Source organism: Telmatherina bonti, assembly GCF_933228915.1.
Source record: "Telmatherina bonti genome assembly, chromosome: 2".
Lineage (NCBI taxonomy): Eukaryota > Metazoa > Chordata > Actinopteri > Atheriniformes > Telmatherinidae > Telmatherina > Telmatherina bonti.
The window spans coordinates 19,475,401-19,490,562 of NC_136620.1; positions in this window are offsets into that span (position 1 = coordinate 19,475,401).

Here is a 15,162-nt window from a genome sequence, read left to right on the forward strand (position 1 = left end):
TTCACTACCTTTTCTGGCTTACTTTGGCTCATCTCTTTTAGATCCCAGCCAGATGGTCACAAGAAGCTATTCTTAATGTCTTTTCACAAAGTCTTTGGCCCTCTCTTTTTTTTATTTTTATGTGAAACTCTGAATTACCATCAATCAGTTTCACAATTCGATTAATTGGAACAACTACAGCGATTTCGGTTGAACACTACTTTATGCTTTACAGAACTCATAATGCAGATGTTTTACATTTGGAGACATGTCTCTGACATGTTTCTGTAGAGATTTCCTACTCAGTTTTTCAGAATCAGAAATGGTGAAGAACTTTTATACAATACTGAAATTTGTTAAGTACAAGACAGAAAGCAAGATGTTTTGTCTTTGCTAGTTTCATTATACTCTTACCACAGACTATCTCAGTGCTTTTTAACGTCATGCCTACATAGTGGTAACTTGTTAGCCTCTTATATTCTGCTTTTGATTAAAATCCACACAATCAGTGTTTATATTCCTGGTGAGAGTTCAGGTATGTTTCCAAAAAATGCAACTGATAATGGAAAATATGATCCAATGTACTTCCAATTAATTGATAGAGATTAATAATAAAAATTTGATTACTTTATCAAAAATTGGTAATTAAACATTGGCTCTATTGTTTTAGTCTTGTGCACGCTTCTGTTGTTATCCTGTTGCTGTTTGTTTCATTAATAATCAAACTGCTTGGATGAGCTTTTCCTGCAAGCTGAGAAAATATGAAAAACAAGTAAACATTTATTTAGAATAATGGGAAAATTCTGATATTTGCATATACATTGTTTCATTGTTAATTCACATTTTAAACAGTGAAACACTGTGGAAAACAATTTTCTGTCCTGTAATCCCAGTCATCACAAAGCTGTGTGAATGCACAAAGAATCGAGCCAGTCAAAGAAATTCTGACTTTGAAGCTGTCAGCTATCAGCAGCATCACACATCTATGTCTAATGCAATGTTTCAATATTTTGCAGGCTGCTGCTCCCATATGGTGCGTTACAGTTCCCCTCTCTAAGATCCCACCATGCATATTATTGTGTGCTATTTTGGGCGACTCCCTGCCATGCAGTACATAGAGCGAAACGTGGGGATTTCACCAAACGTCTGTGCCCACCAGGGCCAGTTGCCCCAGCAGCTGTGACTGATAAAGCGGATCCTCTCCGCAACAGTTAAAGAAAAAAAAGGCGAAACTTGTACTCTTCTCCCTCTTGACTCTCAACCCACAACTCCTGTCTTGTCCCTGAGGCGCAAACGTCCAACTTCCAAATGCCAACTCAGTCAGGAGTTACCGCTGCTATTTCCCTTGTGAAAAATGTCAGATGGATGGTGATTTTCTGCTTTACGATTTCACAGGAGTGGTGACCATACCGTGTCAGGGAGGTACTCTGTCCCACTTTGATAAGTGGGACATAATAATGAAAATGCCTTTTGGAAAAACTAAGGTAATGGCTCCTTTAAGCTTAGACAGGTCAGGTTGAAATTCCAACGAGCCACATTTAGCACACTGCTGCCGTTGTTATCTATTTACTTTTCATTCCTGACGCCATGTGCCGATTCATTCATGGTTTTTGTTTTGCCAGTTTGTTAAAAATCTCAACAGATATGCACAGCAGCCTTCTCCACAGAGGGTTGATTTTGGGTGTATTCCTCTGCCAGGTGACAGCCTGAGGAGGCTGCAGCTTAGCAAACACCGTCACTCTTCCTGAACATGGGGCAGTAATCATGCATGCAGTCCCAGTCCCAGCCAAAAATAAAACAAGGTGTGAAAATAAGCGCCACTGCATCACTGGATAGGGAGGGGGTGGGGGGGGAGGTGTTAAAGGACGCTCAATGACATGCCGGACACATTTAACATCCCAGTATTTGATATAAAGAAAAAATAAACAAAAACAAATTGTAGATTTTATGTCCACTCCAAGACCGGCAACATTAAGCCTCTAAAGAAAGCAGTCACAGAGCAAATTCTATGATTTGACTGTGGGTTGAGGCATACTGGCAGAGCAGAGGCTACTTAAAGCAGTTACAGTGAGATTTTACTGTCATTTGTCATATTTCTTTTTGAGAGCATGAAAAAGAGGCTTACAGGATATTTTTAAACTCTCTTTGATGGCTTATTAGCTGGACTGGAACACTTTGACTGGCTTAAAATGAAGTAAAAATATGCAATGTTGATGGCAAAAGACTAAAGATAAATTAGCATTTCTGTGGTTATCTGCCACAGAATGGAACATGTAGAAGATATTCTACAGTGTTTTAAAAGAACAAGTTCATACATTAGAAATATTACAGTAGAATTTTTTTTAAGATAGATGCTTTTTTGGAGAAGCTGTTTCACTGAAACTTTTAAATATCCTTTGATTCCTTTTTAATTGTCTGAATTAGGGATCCAGTGATTCATTGGCACAGATGGGACATTTGGAATCTGGCGAATGTTTGGCTGAACAGCATCTGACTATCAGTCACACACAATGTCAGTGTTCTTTTTGACACCAAATTTTAAATAGTATTTAGTCATCTGAATCCCATGAATTTCATTGTAGTTTTAGTAAAATGGGTTAAATAAAACATTAAACAAAATCTAGAGTAGATAAATGAGTGAATACGGGTTAGTAACAGTGGTTCAAAACATTTGCCAAAAGTCATTATTTACATCTTGATGAAATTGCAAATCTGTTAACATGGACTAAACTCAGCATCCCACTATTAGAATGAGGTCTTATCACTTCATGTATTTATCTGCAAATAGATTTTCAGGTCCATATTTTGCATCCAACATAAATGTAGCAAAGTATAAACATGACAGAAGATATATTTTTTTATGAATTTGGAATAATACCGACAACTTGTAATTATAATGCCTATTTTGTTATCCTGTCCACATGAAAAGGTTTGCAGGTACAGACTTGAGCCTCAGGCCTGCTGATACATCTTGTGAGATCTCCCCTGAAGCTATAGACAAATCTGGCAACTGTTTTGTATTTTGCGCCATCTTGCAGCTGTTTATTGAAATTTACAGCGTTGTTGAGAAGCTGCCTTGGTGAAAGCTTTCATGTGGATGCTGAAAGTCAGTCTGAGCCCATTAACACACCAAAGTTCTCTTTGTTACAAAATAGAAAAATCACAGTTTTGTCCTTCCTCAGCTGGCGGAAATTCTTTCTCATGTAGTTGTTTTTTTTTCTTTAAAACACACGAATAAAGTTGTTTCATCTGCATGATTGTAATAGTTTGTTAAAATTCGGACCTGTCTGGAAGCATAACTGAGTAGATGACCAAGAATTGATCCCTGGAGAATTCCACAAGTTCTAGTCAATAAAAGACTGGTCCAGAAAGTCCAGCCCAGTTGTTGACCCTCTTCAACAAGATTCTATGATCTACAGTGTCAGACACAGCGCTGAGATCCAGCAGAACCAGAACTGACACATGACCAGAATCCGTATTCAGCCGTTAGTCCTGCAACACCTTGAACAGAGCTGTCAGTGCTGCGATGAGGTTGGAAGTGTGATTGAAATGTATCCACACATTCTGCTTTCATTCAAAATTGCAGTAATAGAATACTAATGTTATAACTTTAGCAACAATGTACTCATAATTTTTTTCTGCTTTCATTCAGCTTGAATGTTCCACTGCATGTGTATATTTGTCCCCTCTTTGTTATGGATGATAACATGGACTTTCAAGCGTGAACATACCTAAATGCCACTTTAAATTTGTGATAATCAGTGTACGTAAAAACTTTAATGTAATCACAAGTTCAACAGTGTTAGTTATCTTTTAACAAAACATCACACATGGAATTCAGATAAGAGATCTTTTTTTTGTAAAATATTTTTAATGTTGATTTTAAATGGTCTTTAGGGACCTGTAGCTGCGTATGTATTTGATGCCAAAGGAAGCTGCTGATGCTCATTCTCCACTTTTTAGTGACCTTTTTGCATAAACTCTAAGTAGAAGCTCCTTGTTTTGCCCATAACTCTGAAATAAGAAATGCTGCAGGTGACTTTAGAAGTATAATACATTCTCACTTTTGTTGGACTCAAATCATGACATTAAGGCCTAACTGATAATGGTGCATTGTGATGATGATGAGCAAATGATGAGGATGATGACTGAGACTGCACACATACCATGCCATTATGACAATGACCAACCTCAAAGGACAAATTTAGAGACTAATTAAACAACTTTGTGTGATTTTATGTGACTGTTGCACAACAGCACACTTTAGCATGAAGGATATTTTACAGTGAAAGAAAGGAAATAAAGCATTAGGTTGAATCATTCTGGATGAGAGATCTTTTGTTCTTCAGCAAGAACTGGAGGTTAATAAACTACTGTCAGTTTTGATATTTATCAAAATGATGTAGCTAACATTAGCCTTAGGGGCTAGAATGCTTACTGTTGCATTACCGCAGCCCTTCTCAGCTCCTCTGGCATCATAGGTTTCCATATATGAATTCTTGAATGTCAACCATGCTTGATATTATCAGTCTGTGAGTTTTCAAGTAGATATTTTAAGGAGTCTAGGACTGAATCCGTTAAACCTCGGATGACTGGATAATCTTGGCTTAAGAGCTGTACCGACCAAGGTCCACTTTGAATGTCAGGAGGGTGAATCTTGGATCAATTACCCTGGAAGTCTTGTACTCTGAGAAAGGCATTTATACAATGTCACCTGATAAATTCCTAACTAAGCATCATTAGCTGCCTGGGAAAAATCTTAAGAGTGATGAGGAATGAGATGCTCAAGTGGTCAGAAGACTATAAATTTGCACTACTACTTACTACTACTTCTGGTTATATGCCAAACTGCATTTCATTACTATGTACCTGTACATATGTAATGACAACTAAGTTTAACCTGATTTAAGTCTATCCAGCTATTTGGTCAATCCAGAAAATCAGTTTTGCTTAACTTATGAAAGAATATTTCTCTGGTTTGTCAGATTTTATTGCACCTTGGCATACTCAGTAAAGCCAAGAAAAAACACCTCGTGCCACCTTCATTTATTCATTTTCATGGACAATTTGCTCAGTCTACCTTCACAGTTTTATCTCCCATTTGATAAATGGAGAAGTCTGTAGAAAGTACAGGTCAGATAACATACCGGAGTGCTCACTTATCCAGTAACAATGAAGGAGAACGTGTCTGAAATAATCAGACACGTTCCCTCAGAACCTCTTAAACTTGCTTCCCGCCCATCCTCTCATTTGTTCCTGGGGGTCAGGTGAGGATGGAGCACCTCGATGCAATTGCACATGCAGGCCACACAGACACAGAGTCGAGGTCATGAATATTTAAGAAGGGAGAGCACAACGCTTGAAGAACTCTAATCTCAATTCAATGGTCACCATGCATATTTGATTAGCTCTGCCCCTCTTGTTGGGCAGCAGGAAAAGGATAACTGCTGGGACCCGGAGTTTAGGAAAAGTAACTGGCCCTCTCCACCTTGATGAATAAGTAAACATATTCAAGCAGGCAGAGATTCAGTCGGCAGGCTTTGAGTCGATAACAACTAGATTTGTTTTCTTCTAAAGGCGGTGTTGTTTACAAGCTACCGATTACCCCTCAAATTTGATCCATCTCTCAACAGTTTTCACTTGGCTTCGACGCTCGGCTCTCATGGTCCGACCACATTCTGTTTTTTCCTTTCCGCTTGTCTAAGCAGCAGCCTGGGAAAGGTGGATTTCATGGTGCAATAAAGAAGAAATTAGCTTGTGCCTGCACTGAGCTCGAGTTTATGAGGCTCCATAAATATTTGTCATCTAAAATTTGGGTCAATTTTAGAGCAGCCCCCCCCCAACTGTGGAGACAGAACTTGATTTTCATGAGCTGTTATTCTTTGCGAATACTTGAATTGTTCTCTTTGCTTGAAGTGAGCTCCAATCAGAGCTTATTTAATTATAATTCAGCCTTCTATAAACAAGCAGCGAAAAAATGCATAGTAATCTGCAGCATTGGTGTGCAAGTCTGCTCCAGTGGCGACTTCCGCAATTTGTACGCAGCACGGCACAAGTTAAAAGTGCACATTCTTTACATCAAACATTGATAAGTGTTTTATTTCACACAGAATCTAATTCGTTCCATTGCCTGCGTGTCATCAAACAAATAAACAATGATGTCTACAAAATGGCTTTGTTGTTCAACATACCAGCTTATTAAAATGGTGTCTCATTAGAGGCATTGTGCAGCTGTTTTACATGAGATTAATTGTCTTTTTTTAAGCACTTTCTCATTATAATTCGGTCTTGCAAATGGGTTTGCTGGAAAAAAAAAAGGAGGGAAAAAAAACAATGCATATTCATTTTACAGGAAGCTTAGAAATTGTTCGGAAATGAGCCAAAGGTGGAGCCAGGCTTGTATGCCGACTTACGCAGAATAATAAACCACAAGAGCCTCTACTCTGGAGGTGAGAACGGCTGTGTCTGCGGAATATATTTGTGCTGAAAACACCACTCTCAAATCCAGAAGAGACAAATGCAGTCTGCATTTATAAGCCTGAAAAATGAATTGGTAAAAGGCTTAACTTTAAGTCATAAATATTGTTAAAAAGATGTGCATAGTAAACATTTGAGCATTGACAGGCTGTTTAGTGTTTCTGTTTCTGACTTTGGCAGGTGAAGATTTGGATTCAAGGCAACACTCTTGGCTACTTCTTTCACTCTAAAGACATTAATAATGTACATGGACAAGCTTTTAGGAGTTTCTGATTTGCTCTTTCATAAGGTATGAGGAAATCTGCAACATACTCTCCTGATAGAGTGGTCTGGATGCACTTTGAAGAAATGAATAGGGATGCTCGTCTCTTTTTCTTTTTTTCCTCCTCTGACATACTATTTTGGATGTGTAATGGGTATTTTTCAATTTTAGAAGGGCTCGCTTGGTTTGAAAGCCTGCCTGAGGCGGATAACTAAACAAAAAGTTTTTTTCTTTTTGCCAAGTTTATGGACTCTTACCTGAGGCTAGATGGAGCACATCAAAGGCAAAGGGCATCCTTTGTCAGCATCTCAAACTGACAACAAAAGATCCACCATGAGAATAATTGAGACCGAAAGAGAAGAAGTCCCTTTTGGCTCTACATCCAAAAACAAGGGACATGGTTTCACTGACCTCCGTGTTGAAATAACCCTAAGTGCACCCTCTTTCAAATCTGTAGCAAGACCTTAAAAGAAACATTAACAACAGTGTGATCCTTTGTCATTACCTTAAAACTGGGGAAATGAAAATTCCAGATAAACCACTGTAGCTCTCTGAACATCCTACCACACCACAGACTAAGTATCTGTCAATCAACATAGACATATGATCTCTACATTTAAATCTGGAATATTAAGTCGTTGGCAGCCAAAGATGTCTTTTGTGCAGTTTCTGTATATGGAAAGCCGATTTGGCCTGGTGCGTATCAAAATGCCTCCAAATGCCACACACATGTTGTGAATGTTCTCCGACTGCACATCCTGAAGACGTCCCAATGCAAGCACCCCGCCATTAAAATACTCTAACTTCATTAAAGTCATTGCTGATGTCCTTGCTCCTTGGAGTTTTATGACCATACCTTGATGGTCTGAATTCTTATAACAGTAAGGAAATAGTTAGTTGACATACAAAGTGCCATCAACGTGGAGACATCAGTATTTACTTCTGAAACACTGAATTAAATTATAAGTGTGTTATAGTTGGCTTGGTACTTAATTCTAACTGATTAAACCAATAAAATCCTTCACAGCTTCAAAATACAAGAGATACTCAAATACTAGAAGCTTTTGTAGTGATAAATAAAAATAAACTGAATATACCATTGCTGTAAATGGGGAGGAAAACCATCATATCAGTGGCATCACAGAATTAGATGAGTGTGGAAGCTGTAACTTTTCTGGCCACACTGCTGAAAATTACCACAGAGTATCTGCAGAAGAGGTGAAGAGATTAATAACAGTTACTGTACAATATCAGGCTCTTGGACAGGTGCTTAAATGTCGAGCCCTCCACAGCTACTGTGATTTTGTCATTTGGAGCAGAAATTTCCCATTACCTACAATTTCATATGAAAAGAACTGCAGCAGTTAAACTAGAGTGACAAATTGCTCTGTTGCGGCATTATTAAAAGGTTACAGAATTGGAATCAGGTTTTATGAGGACCTGTGAGCTCATTTCTGTCCCCACAAATGCCACAGTGTTTTGCATAACCAAGGTTATAAAATAATAGGCTGATGATGGAAAACTCAAGGTCTGGGCAGTGACCGCAAGAATTTGCTGAACACTCTGCTGTGTTGCTGCTGCACAAACACGGTCGTTAAGGTTGAGTAAGTACAGAACCAAGTCCCAGAATAACTCATTAATACACAGTATGTGCTCTTGGAGACTCATGGGAGGCCAAACTCAGTCTACACAGGCAGGCTAGATGTGCAAACAATGGGCTGCATTTTTTTCATTTTATGTTTTGCAGACAAATGTAGTAATACAAAAGAAACAAGCAGAATGCCTTGCCGGATTTTTAATGCAATATCAGAATTAAGTCAAGCTTATCATTCACACATATGTTACTGTGACATCAATGATTTTCTTGAAAGGCCCTTTTCATCCATTAAAGGTTTGTTTTTGATTACCAAAGGCAGAGCTCGGCAGGGACTGCCGAGTCAGGGGTATTGGAGATAAATGTCTTTTAGTGATTGGTCTTCCCAAACATCCTTCATCAAATATTCATGATGGAGACAAGGGAGAATCTGAGGATGCAGGGATATGGGATATTCTCCAATCAGTCAAGCACTGGGATAAGTAGTCAATGGATCAGCGGTGAGACGCCTCTAGGAGAAGTTTGTTTTTGAAACTGGGGCGGCTAACAATAAATGGGTTTCTCCATTGAGGTATTGTGCTGTTCTTCTTAATTTCGACTTCTCTCCTGTCGCCCATGCTTGTCAGAGGAAAGCATGTGTGTGTGATCTCTAGGGTTGTGAGGGTTGCTTTTGAAGTGTAAACCTTTACAGATTACAGATGTCTGGATTTGAATGGTGAGCACTACTGCACTCCAATGCATGTTGTAAACACAGTAATAGAGCCTGATTCCTTCTACTTTGAGATGCTTAGCTTCCAGAATCTATACAAGCTGCAGTTATTGATTTTGACACTAACACTGTTACAATTCTCTTCTTCAAAACTACTTAAACAGTGTCAGATTTCCCTCAAAATGTGAGTAGTCAGTTATTTCAATTTAAGCTTGATGCTATTATCCCTAATAATTTAGTTCAGGGGTTCATTTTTTTATGCTAACTAACAATTTGAGTTCCCATCCCATTTTTGAAGAAAAGTTTTGGTTGATCACACAACGTTAAAGAGAAATTCCGGATTCACAAACTGTAGGAGTACCACAAGCATAAATTCACAGAACCTGTCCTGATCATTAGATCCATGTTTGCACTTTTAATTCAATTAAGTTAAACTCCAGTGTGGATTACTCCATGAATGCAGAAGATTTTAGGAAGTGTAAAAGCTGTCGTCCACACCCTGGTTAGATTAAAGCCCACCTGTTCATGGTACCCTAGTCATATAAATGAACTCTGGTCTGAACTATCATCATGGGCAAAAAGCATTCTCATTATAAGCTGCCTCTTCTAAAAGTAGGAACTGTGTTACTCATAAAAGGTCTTTATAGGCACTGAATCCACTGTTTTGCTGCTGTTAGTGTTTGCAACACTAGACAGCCTGTTGCTATTTGAAATATTTTATTTGCAACATACCATCTTGCTGTATGCATATTGTTTGCAAATTCAACAAGCATGTCTATCAGTTTGTTCATAATTTATAAAAAATCTTGCATTGTTTGGAAAAATCTGTTATAAAATCACCTAAAAAATCAAATATAGATCCAGAAATTGGCGTTTGTTTTATTTTTTGTCACCAGCTTTGTTGCTCTGAAGTTGAAACAGGAAGTATATCTGACATCCTAATTTAACTTAGAAATACTAGAAACAAGAGTATCTCTGTTAAATTTCTTCTTGAAACATGTAAAAGGGACAAATATAGGATTTCTCAACAGCTGTTGGAGGGTCTGGACAGTAGTAAGCCTCTTAATACCACCATATTAGCTGCTGCTGGTACAGACAAGCTAGCAACTTGTCAGATAGTGTTTTTTTCCGGTTAAAAAATACTCCCTGGCGCTTGCTGTATCACTCCATTAACCATTCATTCATTAGGCCTTCCATCTTCCACCCTTTGGTGTTAACTTTGACCACTCTGCCTTTCGGGAGTTTTTCTTTCGGCATAGTTATGCGCTTAAAAGTCAGGATTTGAAAATAGTTACCAGTTGGTAATTTGTCGTGCTAATTCTGTCTGCTGAAGAAAAAGTAGCGTATTCGTCTTTGCATGATTGTTTGTCTATCTTATGTTTTAGATAGGTTAGAGCGCCCATAGTGGTTGAAGAAAAATCCACAGAATAGCCGCGCCTTTGTATAAGCCTCATAGTTCAAAACCTAGGGAAAAAGTAATGCTTTTCATAGGAAATCATACTAACCGTTTGTGACAGCAGCCTGCATGTCGCTATGACCAAGACATGAACAGTTTAGTATTTCATTTTGCACCTTAGGAACATGGTAGCAGATGTAAACGTAGTGTCATTGAACGAGTAAAATTTTTATTTTTCTGTTCAGTGATTTATTTTTGCAATGACTCTAACGGTTTTTGACATGTATTGAAGAACAAGGCTGCACCTCTAAATTTACCTGAGTGATTAAATTCAGAACCCAGCTGTGTGGGCTCACACTCAGCTCTTATGCTGTCTTTCCTCTCCTTGACCAAATACCTCATTCCCTTAGAGCACTTCACTGTGTGTTCTGTCATACAGGGGCAACTGGGCCATCTTATTGTGTCTTCAGTCCTCATTTCAACAAGAAAAAGCTTCCTTGTGCTTCTTTCTCCCCCTTCACTAAATGTGTAGAAGGAAGATAGTGCATTCTCGTGTTATCTGCCACCAGCCTCTTGCCCCTTAACCATTTTCTCATTTCACAGATTTGACCAGGAGGTGACCTTGGCTTTTTAAGTGCTTTTAAGGCAAGGCCAAGTCTCCTCAACCCTTCTACTGTCTCTCAAATGGAAAAAGAGAGTAAAGAAGTGTAGAATGGGAATTCTTTTAGACCCATTCTTCATTGGTCATTTTTCCTTCTTAAATTGTCCATTTTGCCTGTAGCCACTGTTCAGCTTTTCTTTTCTAGAGAGTAGCAAAGATGACAGGATGTTTTCAGCTTTTCACGTGGGTGTGTGTTTCTAATATAGTAAATGGCCTCAGGGGAGCAGCACAAGAGCATATGTTTCTGACACAAAACAGAGGGCAGTCGGAGAGATTTTGTTTGTGAAAAGACACAGTCCATTAGCCTATTGTGATTTAACAAACAGCTAATTGAATATGTTTTCCCTGGAGAGTAGTTCACAATTTTCAGATATAAATCTTTACATGTCTCGGCTGTAGTGAAAATTTTCTATTACGATCACACCGTCACAAAATGACACAAGGGATGGGGTAGAAATTTGGACCATATGCGAATGTCTGCATATTTATCAGGGGAGAACACATGCCAAGTATGTGTTTCCAGTGGAAATGCACAGGCATTATCATAGCTCTCAAACAGCACGCTGGCAGAAAGTTAATTTGGGTCAAAGTGCTAACTGCTTAGAAGGGCCTGGGAGAGGCCGATTCAAATCATGTCTTACATCTCCTCGTTTTCATTATGAGCACTACAGCCGGAACAGTGAAAAGCTTTTCACATGTCCTCTTAACCTTAAATGTGAACTTCCTGACAACAGTCTAACCCTACTGCGATTTAACAAAGTGACCGTTGTCTTTGATCTCCATCACTTCGAGACTTAGCGACTCTGCTCACCAGTGCGATGTCCGAAAGCTTCCCTGTGAAGAACGAGCGCTGTTTGAGTTTCACCCAATTTGTGCATTATGTTCTTTGATTGTTTTGGAGCCTCTATCATAATGCGGATGAGCTCCCCAGATGGCATTTGTCCATTCAAAGCAATGAAAATGCTGGGGCCTTCTTCTCTCCAGGCAAATAAGTACAAATCAGACAGAAAGGGGAGTTTTGTAACCTGATCTGAGGCAGCTCTTTACAAACATATTTCAGTTGAGCTGCACAATTGTAGCTCGGCAGAAAGAGTGCCACAGCTCTTTGTTCTGGGTGTTTTGACTCTTGATTGCTCTGAAGCTTGGATCAACAACTCATTCTTTCTTCATATTTCATGAGAGAATATTTCTGCAGCTCGCACCACCTGTGTCATTGCTGATAAATAGAAAGGGTTTGTTGATGTCTCCAACACATCCTGGAACTAGAACAAGGTATGTCCTTCCACTGTGTGAATGTATAAAGGGAAGGACAAAGGGACCATTAGGAATTCACAAAAAGCCTGTTTGGCAGTGGTTGAAAATATTCTCGTATCACGGCACCTGAATGTCTGAGATCATTCAGGCTTTTTAAGCTCCAAGGTTTGTCTTGTACAATTCCTTATGGGGAACAGCTGGAAGCGCCATTGTCACTGCCTGTTTTCCCCATGAGGGCCACAAAGAAGGAAGCAGTGGCAGTCGGTTGTGGCAGTGTGAATGGAAAGTGGTACACTTGGACAGTGTGTCTGTGGGGAATGCATCCCATTCGGCGCACACGCAGTCTTCCCTCCACCTCCTCGGCACCTCCTCCTCCTATTAGAGTGTGGGAGCTCAAGCTGTTGACAGCGGTGACAGGCCCAGTGCTGGGAGACAATGGAGGGGAGGGCAGCGCTGCTGCTGCGGTGGGGTGGTACATCTGTTTGGATGCTCAGCACAGCCGCCTGGCCTCAGGAGATTGATGCAGCCAGGACTGGTAAAGCACACCACGTCTGGGACTGCTTTCTGATCTGAACGCTACTTGGCAGCTTGCAGCAGGAAGGAAAGTTTGTTGTGTTGCCTCATAACATGATGAGTCCCTTTGGAAGATTACCTTTTCCTGAGATGACAGGTCATCAACTTCAAACATGACTGGCTGCTGTGACACAAAAGGGTTTGTGGGGATTACACAGTGGGATCCCCAGTAAGTGCTTTTAAGCATTCATTTTGCAAAGTCTTTGCTGATAAAGGCCTTTGCTGTCAATTCTTAATTGTAATCCATAATTAGGAAAATGGCTGTGTTTCTAAGGGGCGTGGATCTCTATGGAGAGTCTCCAGATCTTTGTAGATAGTAGATTCCCTGGGAAGGTATGCTATAAGACTTTAGTAATTGTTAAACAGTTTGACCAGTTTGAATTATTAACAAAGCATCCTCTAATAATAAATAAATTTATTATTCTAGACCACAGCGCAATTTTGTTATCAACAAGAGCCTCTGTTACTCTCGGCTTTTTATCAAGAAAGAAAATCCATTGAAAGTGGCTGAAGGGCTGACACAAAGCAACTGCTGATTCCCTGCAAATCTGCCGGCTTAATTGATTATTTGTGCCGAGCTGTATATCTGCAAGGTGCAGGATTCCCAGGAGAAATAATGTAAAACAGATAACAAGATGAAATGTGAGAGAATTGCTTTCTGCTGCCCGTTTTATTAATCTTTTCCCCTTTTTTTTATTCACAATGAGTTTCCCATTTAGGTTTTCCTATTACTGATAAATGAGGCGAAAATCATAAGTTCAGTGTTGATTCATGGGGGTAAGAAAATAGTTTGTTAGGAGGTTATTTGGATTTCTGAGTGACACATGAAGGGGCTCACAGCTGTGTGTACCTGAAATTCGGAGAAGCTAATTTCTTATTTTCAAATCTCATCTTCATTATTCCGCTTTTTCATTTCCCTGCTGGTATTTAGATCAATGAATTCATTAAGCTGACACTGTACAAACGTTTCTGAAAAAATGCAGTCTATCAATTTTGTTTTCCAATTCCGGCTGCAGGAGTTCTGCAGGGTATTCTGACATCGAGATTCCACTTTTGTGGGAATGACTTATGGAGTACAACCTCTGGAATATGTGATGTGAAATTGCGGTAAATTACATGACTCATGCTTGCGCCATGTCAGCATATTTCAGCTCAGATCTGGATTTTATTTACTCTATAGCTTCACTTTAACTTCATGGTTGATATGCAAGAGCACTGCTGGTACTCTGCAGCAACTGAGCTTTTATAAATGTGGAGGGAATGGCAGAGCTTTTGTTTTGTTTAGTTTCATATGTGTCATATTGGATACTTGGCATAGGGTTACACATCAGGCCAGACCACATAATTGCTTTCCCTGCACAGGGGAGCTCCTTGTTTTCCATTCGAAGTCTGTATCCATTAGATTTTACCATTAGAGGAAGAGGGTGTAACAGGGGAAAAGAAGACAATTCCTGAAACACTCACCTAATATGCACTGCCAGAGGAACATGGGGGATATTGAAAATTACTCTTGAGATATTTTGTCAAGATTTGTAGCATCAAACTCAGAAAAACATGTCAAAACTGCAAGAGAACCAAGAGGTATTTCTAAAAACCGTGTCTTGAAGACATAATACTGAACTTTTGCATTTTTCCTCTTCATGTGCCCCCTATTGACGGCTAATTCAGCATCCATCTTGCATCCTACCTGACCTGCAAGAGACAATCTTAGAATGACTTTTGTGTGGTCCCTTTCTCTCTTTTGATCTTCTTGCATTTCCTTGCTGAATCGGCGATGGTGTATATTCAAAACAGCCAGTGCATTTTCCAACGTAAGGCGAAACTGCACTGCAACGTCACACAACATCCCGAATGTAAAAGTTGTTGCAGTTCTTCAGCCTGGGGACACTGCTGGGCTCAAAAATGCACATGATAGATGTCACTGTGTCATCCAACAAGTCCAGAACGTGGAGTTTTCAGGTTAGAAAGTTCCATAACATTAACAATTGAATTAGGGTGATTAAAAACTTGGTGTCTTAATTTTAATGTACTTTTCCCATGTCCTGTCTTTATTGCATTCACTCAACTTGGAATAAAGTATTTTAATATGGTACCTGGAAAAAATTACTGTGAAAGTAACCAAAATCTTTATGTAAAACTCCAATTAAATTAATCAAACCTGTACCTGTTACCTGTTACCTGTTACCTGTATTAACCCTTTCATGCATAGTGGCCCTATCGTGGTCACCTATTTACAAGCTTTTTTATTGCATATTCA